At 41.4% G+C, this 12,946-nt stretch overlaps 1 long non-coding RNA gene across 1 annotated transcript; it reads right to left on the reverse strand.

The window, feature by feature from the left end:
* Window positions 1-8,122: 8,122 nt before the first annotated feature.
* Window positions 8,123-9,235, reverse strand: LOC147645484 (uncharacterized). Its single transcript, XR_015282340.1, has 2 exons — window positions 8,928-9,235; window positions 8,123-8,609 (listed from the first exon to the last, which is right to left on the reverse strand). It is a non-coding gene; the product is annotated as an uncharacterized LOC147645484 (long non-coding RNA).
* Between the last annotated feature and the right edge of the window lie 3,711 nt (window positions 9,236-12,946).

The raw sequence follows: 12,946 nt of genomic DNA on the forward strand, positions 1-12,946 counted from the left end.
AAATCCTACCAAATTCCAGAAACATCCCACAAAATATTGAAAGCATTCCACAGAATCTGAAAAATCTTTCAAAATTTTTCAAGTCAGCTCCATATCAAACAAAATTCCAGAAACACCCCAGAAAATTCCCGAAATCTTCTCAAAACACTACCAAATTCCAGAAGCATCCCACAAAATCTTGACAACGTTCCATATAATCTAGGAAAAATCCATCAAAATTCTTCATGTCTCTTCAAAATCCCTCAAAATTCCACAAAAATCACACAAAATTCCAGAAAATCCAACAAAATCATTAAAATTTTCTCAAAATTCCACAAAATTCCAGAAAATCACACAAAATTTTTCAAACATCCCACAAATCCCTTTAAACCTTCTGAAAACCCAACAAAATTTCAGAAACATCCCACAAAATTCCCCAAATCTTCTCAAAACCCTACCAAATTCCAGAAACATACCGGAAAATTCCCGAAATTTTCTCAAAGCCCCATAAAATTTCAGTAACAACCCACAAAATCTTGGCAACTTTTCACACAATCTAGGAAAAATCCATCAAAATTCTTCATGTCTCCTCAATAACCCTCAAAATTCCGAAAACATCCCACAAAATTTGCGAAATATTCTCAAAACCCTTCAAAATTCCAGTAACATCCCACAAAATCAACACAGCGTTCCACACAATCTAGGAGAAATGTATCAAAGTTCTTTATATCTCCTCACTATCCCTCAAAATTCCACAAAAAATTCCCACAAAATTCCAGAAACATCCCACAAAATCTTGACAACTCTCTACACAATCTAGGAAAAATCCCTCAAAATTGTTCAAGTCAACTCAAAACCCTTCAAAATTCCACAAACATCACATGAAATTCCAGAAACATCTCACAAAATCCCCAAAATAATCTCAAAACCCTACCAAATTCCAGAAATATCCCACAAAGTCTTGACAATTTTCCACGCAATCTCGGAAAAATCCATCAAAATTCTTAAAGTCTCCTCAAAATCCCATAAAATCCACAAAAATCACACGTAATTCCCAAACTCTTCTCAAAACCCTACCAAATTCCAGAAACGTCCCACAAAATCTTGACAACTTGCCACACAATCTAGGAAAAATCCATCAAAATTCTTCATGTCTCCTCAATATTCCAAAAAATTCCACAATAATCCAAAAATTTCACGAAAACATCCCGCAAAATTCCTGAAATCTTCTCAAAACCCTTCCAAATTCTAGAAATATCCCACAAAATCTGTACAAATTTCCACACAATATATGAAAAATCTTTCAAAATTACTCAAGTGTTCTCAAAATTCCACAAAATCTTATAAAATTCCACAACATTCCAAAAAAATCCTATAAAATTCAAGGAAAATCCCACAAAATTATTAAAATTTTCTCAAAATGCCACAAAATTATTGCGAGACCACCAGCTATTCACCAGCCTTCACAGAAGTAAACGTGAACGCCTTTTATTTCTACCTTTTGCACACTTATATGGGGTTTTACAGGGTCTGTGGGCTAAGCAAGCTACTATTGGCTAATGCACACAGGTTTACATTTTTTGTCCCGTACACACGGATATTGTTTTGCTTTACTCTCTCTCCTGCAGGAAGGTTTCAAGGACTTTAGCCTTTAATATCACGACGTATTTCAAAGACTGGTTTGTGCAGACAGGCCCTTACTAATATATAAAATAGATCAACACATAATGAGCTGAAATAGAGAATTTCATCTTCATAAGACTTCTCTTAAAATGTTGCTAGGGTCCTTAACTTTGATGACATTAATTTTCTTTTTGTCCACCATTCCATATTGCATGCCAAGTATTTTATTGTTAGAAACTTTATTCCAAGGCTGTAGGGCTGTGTTGGTAACACAGAGACCATATGATATCGTCAGTCATATCATCGGATAATGCCCCTAAACTAAAACTACTCATACAAGCCTATGGGACAGTCCCTTTGTAAATTTGTATTTCCAATGGCAATGTCCCTACATCCATTTAGTACAAATGAGTGCAGACCCTCAGTACTATCAAGTCATTGGGATCCACTAACCCAAGAACACTCGGTAGAGATATTTTCCAGCACAGCATCCTGCTAGGATGCACAAATGTAGATCTCTCTCTGCCTTCCCCAATGACTTTGAGCTTATGAAAATAAGATTATAGGACAGGATGTAAAATTTGGTGGCAGATAGCAAACACTGCTGTTTCTTCTTCTCTGGCAGGCTGTTCAAGGGGAAGTTTACTTGTAGTAATACTTTTTGGACCCAAAAAATAAAAGTAAAATTTAGAAAGGAAGTACCTCTGAGAAGAGATGAGCTCAGAATGTGGTTTAAAATGGCAGATAAACACAAGATGCAGAGCAGGTATTTTTCTTTATTTTTTTTCACATTAATTGCAACAGAGGGAAAAGGTCCTACGTCCTTGTTCTGAATGAGACTCTTTTTTTCTTTTACAAACTGTGCAGGAGCGGACCTAGGAATGAGTTGGGGAGGAAAAAGGACTGAACTGTTCTTTACTTTTGCCTCTGGAGAATCAAAGTTGTGGCCTGAAACCTACCTGAGCCAAGCGTATTTTCAGTTTGTAGAAGCTTATTCTGCTATGAATTTCTGTCTCTTGGCTGGATACTCAGCATCTCTAAGTGCAGAATCCTCCCTGGCACCGTATATCCTCGCCTTGTCCCTGCCACCACCACTAAACTATTTTCCTTTCATTGTAAAGTGAGTGAGATTCTACTTGGGTGGAATTCTGCAGAGTTAGAGAATGAAGGCTTTTTCCTTCTTCATATTTTTTATTATTAAATTCTTTAATTTAATAATTTTTTATTATTAATAATCTTAAATTATTTATTCTATTCGCACCTTCTGAGTGAGCCTTTCATAAGGGCTTCTGTATTTCACAGAAGCTACACCTATTTGGGTCTGAAGACTTTGATACAATTCGAATCACTTGAAAATCCAACCTGTTTGATTTGTATGGAAGGCAGCCATTCTCCCTGTTCCAAACTTCATAAAATAGATAATCCATGTTGAAAAAAATAAATACCTCTGGGAGATAGTTGAGACAGTGCATCAGGGTGATTCCAGGGATGGATAAGAAGACCATCAACTTCCTCATACCATCAAACTTGAGACCAATACTCAGGTCTGCAGTTATAATTTTAATCCACAGTAATCTACAGACAATCCTTTATTATCTAAAAAAGCTAATACCGTAACGTTGGAAGCAAGCTGAAGTTGGAAGAGTTAAGTGTCTTAAAAGCTCTTGTTTACAGCAGGATTGGAGAGCCTTTACATCTTGTAACAGTAAGGTTTTAAATTTGTAATCCTGACCTTCCAGCTAGAAATTGGTGGCTCCATTGTTGCACTTGCAGCAGCCACATGACATCCAAGGAGAAGCGCATTGATCTAACTTCTGTGGAACCAGTGGCTGCAAATACCATCAGGAAGTGCTGGACTGGCAGGACATTGGATGGGTGCTCTAAGCCCACAGAGCTGGAAATATCAGTTCTAGCCACATGAGAAGTCCATTTATGGAATTCCAAATCTGTTCCTCCCACTATCTGTGCTCCTCTATTCTGTATCAGCTTGGTGAGGAGGTAGATGAAACTGTTGGGGAAAAAAACCACTTAAATTTAAAGCAGAGTAACTGTTCCATTATAAATGATGAAGACAAACCTGTGAGGCTCCCAAAAAAATCTTTCTTTGGCTTCCAGTAACAATTTAAAATGGACAACAAATCTATGCTGTATAATCTGCTTTGAATGGATTTCCTTTGGAACATGTACTTCTTACTGAATGACAGAACTGCAATATTTTCACACTTGCAATTGCACCCTCCAATGGCCGCAGGAAATGCAGCAGCTTCTGTTTTCTGTTGCTTCTGTTTGTTAATGCTTCAAGGTGTTGCTCTGGATTTGTACCCAGCTGTCATGACCTTAGAAAGAGAATGTTCTACAAATAGGAGTAAAAAAGCCAGAGAGCTCCTCTTGCAGCAGACACGGGCAACATTGGATCTTAATTGTTTTTGCAAAGCATTCTAATGGGGAGAGGCAGATATCAATAATGGAAACTTCAGAAGGTGTGTGGCTGCTTCGTACCTTAGGCTGGATTCAGGAAGGGCCGTGTTACACAGAGCAAAGTCAAGAGTTTGAATCAAGGAAGTGTGAGCTGCCCAGAAAGTCAGGGCCCACACTGCTCATGTGTATCAGGGGAAGGTGAGAATCAGGCCCATCTGCTGATAGAAATGCAAGTTACAGCTTTAGCAGCCAAAGGATATGCAAATAAATGGCTTCTATGTATTGGAGAGCATGAAGCATGAAGTTAGTGTTTCATACAGGTGTTTGAAGGCAATGTAGGACTCCAGAGCTTAGTGTTTGAATTGCAACTTGAATTTCCTTATTTGCTGTTATTTAGACTGCTCTGAAGTAGTAATGAGAAGAAAAAAATGAAAGAAAATGTTGTTTGATGGGGACTGTGGTAGGGCTTTCTTGACAGATTTGAAATGGCTTGAATTCATTAAAATCTCCAGGTGAGGGGAAGATTGTATCTATTCCTCTCTTTTTAAAGCAAATTTTCCAAGAGGGATCTAAAATTGCATTTGAGGGTTGGGGTGTGGTTTTTTTCCCTTCTTTCATGTGCAACCTAACAACTCCAACTTCACAGGCCTATTTAACATTTTATCCATCAAAATCAGTCCTTTGATTTGTGTTTTGGAAACTTGTTCATCTTGGGGAATTTGTCATCTTCTCAGGGTATTGAAAGTCCATCAAATGCTGCAGGTTTCATTCTTCCTTTAATATGGTCTATGTGCTGGAATTTGACTCTTAAGCAGAGCTAATTGTTAATTTTGCAGCCTAGCAGTTCTACTGTGGGGCTCTGGGCAGGTCAATTCACTTGAGAACGATGGGTAAATCAGCTCCTGGGAAGATGTGCACTGCCTGGCCCCGATGCTTCAGCATGCTTGAGGTCAGCTTGGCTGTCTTGGACTGTCTAATAATAATGCAGAATAATAGAATTAAGTATTCATTTTAATTGCTGATCAATAAGATTCGTTTTCATCTAAATCTGCGTGCTAGTTTCTAAACCACTACAGTCTGTTTCATCAATGACCTTCTTGATTTTAGCTTAAGCTTTCTAGATTCTGCCGATCTCATTTTCTCGCCTGTCCCTGGGAGAGGAAGGGATGATGGCTGGAGGTTTGGCAGTCAGCGAGGGCCTGGCCACCACTACAGTTCTGGACTCTCAGCCTTGGAGATGTGATCAGGAATCGGCTGTTAGTTCCCAGTTTTGTATTGCAAAGACTGACCATGCTGCCAGCACTGTGTTTTATGAGTGAATTTTCATTTGGTCAAACTCCAAAGCAGCCTTAATTTTAAGGTGGAATTCTTTGTGGATGAGGCTGTGAAGAATATGGTGTTTATACTCCCATCCTACCGGCAGTACAGTAGAACAACTCCTAACTGATTTGGTAATAAAGACCTAGTTTTTCTTCACTAAACCTGCCCTAGCAAAATTCATAAGCTGGTGATAGCTATCTCTGGCGTGGAAAATCTTTATTGAGTTTATTGACAATTTAATATATGTTGTCAAGCTTTGTTGTTTAGTTTCTGTTTGTCCAGAGACACTTGGGGCTACTTTTGCTTCCTAAGGGATTAAACTAGCAAGCACTTAGAATCAGATATTGGGAAGATGGGTGCAGGAGACCTTGTAATTTACTATGGGAAAACATAATAATGATGAACATTTCAGATGGAAATGATAGTATTTGACATACTATGTGAAATGCTTTTATATGATTTTTTAATTTTTCTTTTGTTTTTAATCATGGATAAATTAAACGAGGCTTTTGGGGAAAGCATGAGCTGGATTTTATATTGAGTTTGATAACCTCTGATTCTGCTCTCGTTTCTCTATCTGCTGGAACTTGTAGCAAACTAGCTATGTCCATGTTTAATTCTGTAATAATTATCTTTCAAATCGAGCCTTTCTCACTTGGTGTTGATATATTTGGGAGAGGGAGGGGAATGGAGAAAAAAGAGCTACTTTCATGAATACAATTGAAATTTCATATTGCTGATTTGACCCTTTCCAAGATGTAAGTGACCACTGGATCAGGTTGGAACTGAGGGGATGACTCATGACTCTGGCATAAAAACTACATTTCATTCCATATATTAGGAGTTCTCTGTTGCCCACAAGAAAGTCCTGAAAAAAAAAAAAACCAAAAGAGAAATGGGTTTCAAATTTCCTCTGCCATTTTCTGGTGACTCTTCTTTCTGGAGATGCCTTAGCAAGTGTAGGACATCTGAAAAACTTGGAACTGCAACTTTATTGTTGAGGCTCTGATGAACATTGCTTCTGTCATCAAGTTCTTGTGTTAATACTTTCAACTTAGCTGAGTAATGTTGGTATTAGCAGACACTGATAAAGCCATGCCTTCCTAATTTATAATGCATTCTTAATAAAAAAAAAAAAAAATCTGTTTCTTCATGTATATAATTACCTAGTGAGTATAAGAGGGAATGAAGTTAATACTGCGCAGATTTGAAGCAAAACACGGCTTTTTAATGTGCTTCAGTATAGGCTATGCACAAGTAAATAGACATGATCTTTAAGCTTCAGTTACCTTGAATTACCCTATGCATATTCAAATTCAGATTGATGAATGCTGAACCAAAAGCAGACATCATATGGTTAATTGAAGTTCTTTTCATTCAGAGGCAAACTATTTTCATTGCTTTGTTTTGAGGGTGGGTTGTTTTTGATGGGGTTTTTTTCTGCTAAGGCAATGGCAAGCATTTATTTATCCAGCTCCCTCCACATTTTCCACCATCGTTATTGCCAGTGACCCCTGCAGTGATAAGTGGTCAATGACCCTCAGCCAGGGTGAGCTGCAGGAACCTTACAGACGTGCCTGTTCTTTCTCACAGGGGTAAGAACAAGTGCAAGAGCACACTGGCATTTTGCTAAAAGCTACTATTTTTCCCAACAGGTTCTTCTACAGGGAGAATCAAATGCTTTCTTCAAGAGCAACCACATCTTTTCTCTGCCTGAAAGGTTGTGTTTGTTTGGGTTTTTTTCTCTTCCCTTAGGTGAGAGATAAAAAATGAAGAGGAAAGCCAGTGGAAATGTCAAAAATACCAACTGGTAGTAATTTGGTATGAGTGTCTCCATTTACACATCAAACTTGCTCTTTGAGAACTTGGAGCTGTATTTAAAATGGATTTTGCTAGGTGGTCTGCTGCTGATGATCTGCATTTCTTCTTCCATTTCTTTGCTGTGCTTGTTTGCTATTGCTGCTGAATGTCCCCAAAAAGTAAAGTGGTGTGGAAGAGTTGAGGAACCAGCTTCTGAAATTCTAAAGCTGATCTGTAAGTTTTATTCCTATGGGATTTTTAAAAGTAGATATGTCATCAAAGTTAACTTTCTTCAGAAAGCAACAAGATTGTCGTCCTTCCACTGATACTCTTTTTATTTAACAGAGGTATTTGATGGTGCTGTAAAGGGGCAAGATGCAGAATGAGTTTGAGAGAAGTCATTGAAACTGGGAGCACAGATGGTTGATTCCTACAAATCAAAAAACGGATGTTTTGTAGGCAAATGAAATCTAATCCTATTTGGAGGGTCAACAGGATAAATAGAAAGAACTAAATACAGATCTATATAGATAAACTCCCCCCAGAAATCTATGAAGCAGGACTGATAGCTGCCATAGCCCAGGCAGCCTGTGGATCTAATTGCCTGCCTGAATTCAGCCCTTGCCTGGATCCCAGGGGAGACGTCTCTGCATTTCTCTCCCAGCATTCCAGGGATGATCCTGCTCCTTTCATGGTGCCCCAGAGTCCTGCGAGCCCCCCGTCCTGGGGCCATCCTGATGCCTGCCGGGGCCTTTAGGGTCCCCCCTGACGTGCAGACAGGGTTTGACTCCAAGCTTCCTTGGAAGGTGGAGGCAAGTGAATATTGGCCACCTTCTTCTTTCCCGCTGCCCTCCATACTCTTGCAAACCCTGCTGGGGCACTCGGGCTCTCCATTGCAGGCAGTCTGGAGCTGCCATGCAAACCCATCTCTCAAGGAGTCCCCAGGTCTCAGGTGCAACATCGAGAAAATGACACAGCAATGTGTAGAAAACGTGAACTTTATTCACTTGACTACTTCTAAAATCTACACTACAACGTTACTTGAAGACTATGGGGTAAGAATCTTAAGCCTAAAATACTTCAATACTTCAACTGTTTAGAATTGAACACTAAGGGAAAGGTCAACTTCTTGGGGGAAACGTGGTGGGGAATCCTACAACTAACAATAGGGGTGTGGCTAACTTCTAAGATGGGGAACGTCGCAGTGCCTGGGCTGGGCACTGGTCACACATTCCCCGTAAGGTTCTGAAGACAGAGTGCCGCACTGGAGGTCAGAGCTGCGGGGAGGTGCGGAGTCTCCTGCCAATGCCCTCTTTTGCCGCCGTCTTGGTTGTTGGTCTCAGCTGAGAGCGAAGGCACAACCGCATCAAGTCACGGTTGTGCCTCAGCAGCTGCATCAACTTCTTTGGACAGCCGTGTCTTCGATGGCGGCGGGGCCCTGCACGGCCTGAAGGGCTCCGGAGATTCCGCTGCAAGGCAAAGCGCAGGGATCCCCATGGAAGAGGCAGAGGGGCAGAGCGGGGCCGGCACCCACAAAGTGGGGCTGCCTTTGGCCTCGGAGACAGAGACTCGGGCTCAGTTGGGCTGGGCTGCCCCGGGGAAGAGGCTGCAGCATGCAGAGCTCTGGCCGCCTCTGCTTGGTGCTGTCCATGGGGCTCAGCCCCTGGGCTGGATTCCCCAGCCAGGAGCTCAGGCCCCTTCTGCCGCAGGGCATTGGCCAAAGGGTGCCCAAGAGGCCCTCAAGGTCTGCCCCATCCCGCCTCCCTGACCCCCCAGCCCCGCCTCACCTCTCCCCAGCATCTCTGAAATCTTCTCTCAAGGGCCCATCCCATGGCCATGCCTATGATGAGCACGCCGACCAGCAGGACTGCCCAGGACACCCACAGGATCTGCTCAGGGTCCGTCTCCTCCGGGTAGAAATCCTCCGGAAGCATAGGAGAGGCATCCGTGCTCTGCTCGAGTTTGCTGGAAGGGTCGAGGGGATGGGCCAAGAGCAGCAGCACGTAAAGCTGCAGCAGCGAGGAAGAGCCGTGAGCAGCCATAGAGCTCTGCCGGCAGCACAGAGGCTCTGGGCGTCTCTCTGCAAGCAGGTCTGCCTGGGCTCTGGGGCGCAGCAACAGCTGGCGACAGTTGCCAGGCACCGTGCCGTCGCCAGAGGCTGTGATGTCACAGAAGCACAGAACGCCCTGGCCTCAGAGAGCCCTGAGAGAATGTTGAGTCCAACCTGTGAGCCATGGCGGCAAGCATGGCCAGCAGAGCGGGGCCCGAGCGCTGCGGCCTGGCTTGCCTTGCCCACCTGCCACAAGGATGACTCCAGCAGCCCCCTGTCAGGCCATTGCAGGATCTAATGGCCCTTTCTGGGCACAAGTTCTTGCCAACGCCCAGCGTAAACCTCCCTTGGCACAGCTTCAAAGCCTTGTTGGCATCTGCTCTCTCTTGTCCTTGCCCATCTGGCTGGCGCTGCCGTGTTGCTCACTGGCCTGTCTGTGGGAGAAGAGGCTGTGCCAATGAGTGCTGCTCAACTTTGAGGCCATTCAAAGTGGATTTGATTGTGCCTGCTGTGGGAAGGAAGATGCGTGCACATGGCCACTTCCCATAGGTTTTACCGCAGATTTTCATCAACAGCTGTCCTACTGAAAGTAAAGTCTGTTTTAGTGAGTATTTGAGGGGTTCCAGAACACAATGGCATCTCAGGGAAATTCTGCTGGTTCAGTTCTACTGAAGTTTTGAGATGAGTTGCAAATCCTGAAAATTTTCTCCTTGCCGAGGTGGTAATTTCACAGTTTAGATTGTGGGGATATTGATTGCTCAGTGTTGAGGACCTAATGTAACTTTCAGCAGCAGAAATTTTCAACATCCAGTGATTGTCATTGAGACAAAACCATTTGAAATCTTTTTTTCTGTGGACAGGAATTGCTTCTGTGTTACTTCACATCATCCATTAAAAATTTGATGCCTGGAAAAAGTCCCGAGTGCTGTGTGATTTCCTTGGTCGTGTTCTTTGGAATGGCTTCCCCCCCATTTTCTGAAGCTAGCCACAGAAAGGTAATAGATGGGTGAGAAGTTATGAAAGGCCAACTGGTGTAGATCTTTGCCTCCTGTTTCGAGGTCTGTGGTGAGCTGTGAGTCAAAGAGCTGATTTGACGCTCTGGAGGTCAGAACTGAGGGGAGATGCGGAGTCTCCTCCCAATGCCCACTTTTGCCGCTGACTTGGTTCTTGGCCTCGGCTGAGAGCAGTAACGAAGGTGCAGCCGCATCAGGTCACGGTTCTGCCTCAGCAGCTGCATCAACTTCTTCGGACAGCCCTGTCCTCGGTGACGGCGGGGCAATATAAATACAATATAAATTCCATCTCATGCTTTCCCCAAAAGCCTCATTTAATTTATCCAGGATTAAAAATTAAAGAAAAACTAAAAAATAACTTAAAAGCATTTCACATATTATGTCAAATACTATCATTTCCATCTGAAGTGTTCATCATTATTATATTTTTCTAAAGTGAATTACCAAGTCTCCTGCACCCATGTTCCCAAAATCTGATTCTAAGTGCTTGCTAGTTTAATCCCTTAGGAAGCAAAGGTAGCCCCAGGTGTCTCTGGATAAACAGAAACTAAGCAGCAAAGCTTGACAAAGTATATTAAATTGTCAATAAACTCAATAAAGATTTTCCACTCCAGAGATAGCTATCACCAGCTTATGAATTTTGCTAGGGCAGGTTTAGTGAAGAAAAACTAGGTCTTTATTACCAAATCCGTTAGGAGTTGTTTTACTGTACTGCCATTAGGATGGGAGTATAAACACCATATTCTTCACAGCCTCATCCACAAAGAATTCCACCTTAAAATTAAGGCTGCTTTGGAGTTTGACCAAATGAAAATTCACTCATAAAACACAGTGCTGGCAGCATGGTCAGTCTTTGCAATACAAAACTGGGAACTAAGAGCAGATTCCTGATCACATCTCCAAGGCTGAGAGTCCAGAACTGTAGTGGTGGTCAGGCCCTCGCTGACTGCCAAACCTCCAGCCATCATCCCTTCCTCTCCCAGGGACAGGCGAGAAAATAAGATCGGCAGAAACTAGAAAGCTTAAGCTAAAATCAAGAAGGTCATTGATGAAACAGACTGTAGTGGTTTAGAAACTAGCACGCAGATTTAGATGAAAACAAATCTTATTGATCAGCAATTAAAATGAATACTTAATTCTATTATTCTGCATATTATTAGACAGTCGGAGACAGCCAAGCTGACCTCAAGCATGCTGAAGCATCGGGGCCAGGCAGTGCACATCTTCCCAGGAGCTGATTTACCCATCATTCTCAAGTGAATTGACCTGCCCAGAGCCCCACAGTAGAACTGCTAGGCTGCAAAATAAAAAATGAGCTCTGCTTAAGAGTCAAACCCCAGCACACAGACCATATTAAAGGAAGAATGAAACCTGCAGCATTTGATTGACCTTCAATGCCCTGAGAAGATGGCAAATTCCCCAAGATGAACAAGTTTCCAAAATACAAAGCAAAGGACTGATTTTGATGGATAAAATGTTAAATAGGCCTGTGAAATTGGAGTTTTGATGGATTTTTCTGAGATTGTGTGGAAAGTTGTCAAGATTTTGTGGGATGTTTCTGGAATTTGGTAGGGTTTGGAGAAGATTTCTGTAATTTTGTGGGACGTTTCTGGAATTTTGTGTGATTTTCTAGAATTTTGTGGGATGTTGAGGGGACTTGAAGAATTTTGATGGATTTTTCCGATATTGTGTGGAAATTTGTCAAGATTTTGTGGGATGTTTCTGGAATTTGGTAGGGTTTTGAAAAGATTTCAAGAATTTTCTTTGATGTTTCTGGATTTTTGTGGGATATTGAATTTACTTGAAGAATTTTGATGGATTTTTCCGAGATTGTGGGTAAACTTGACACGATTTTGTTGCATATTCCTGGAATTTGGTAGGGTTTTGAGAAGATTTCAGGAATTTTGTCAGATTTTTCTGCAAGTTTGTGGAATTTTTGTTTAATTTTGAAGAGACATGAAGAATTTTGAGTGATTTTTCCTAGATTGTGTTGAAAAGTTTTCTCGATTTTGTAGGAAGTTTCTGGAATTTGGTAGGGTTTTGAGAAGATTTTGGGAATTTTGCGGGATGTTTCTGGAATTTTTTGGGATATTTAGTTGTGCCGAAGAATTTTGATGGATTTTTCTGAGATTGTGTGGAAAGTTTTCAAGATTTTGTGGGATGTTTTAGGAATTTGGTAGGGTTTTGAGAAGATTTCGGGGATTTTGTGGGATGTTTCAGGAATTATTTGGGAATTTTGAGGAGACCTGAAGAATTTTGATGGATTTTTCCTAGATTGTGTGGAAAGTTTTCAAGATTTTGTGGGATATTTCTACAATTTGGTAGGGTTTTGAGAAGATTTTGGGAATTTTTGAGGGAATTTTCCAGAATTTCTTTGGGTTTTTTAGAATTTTGAGGGATTTTTGAGGAGACATGAAGAGTTTTGACGGATTTTTCGTTGATTGTGTGGAAATTTGTCAAGATTTTGTGGGATGTTACTGAAATTTCGAAGAGTTTTGAGAAGATTTCGCGAATTTTGTGGGATGTTTCAGGAATTTTGCGGGAATTTTGTGGAATATTTTTTGGGGATATTGAAGAGATATGAAGAATTTTGAGGGATTTTTCCTAAATTGTGTGGAAAGGTGTCCAAATTTTGTGGAATGTTTTTGGAATTTGGTAGGGTTCTGAGAAGATTTTAGGAATTTTGTGGGACGTTTCAAGAGTTTTGTGGGAATTTTTGGGAATTTTGAGGGATATTGAGGAC

The sequence above is a fragment of the Cyanistes caeruleus genome, unplaced genomic scaffold, assembly GCF_971803275.1.
Source record: "Cyanistes caeruleus unplaced genomic scaffold, bCyaCae1.hap1.1 HAP1_SCAFFOLD_266, whole genome shotgun sequence".
NCBI classification, from domain to species: domain Eukaryota; kingdom Metazoa; phylum Chordata; class Aves; order Passeriformes; family Paridae; genus Cyanistes; species Cyanistes caeruleus.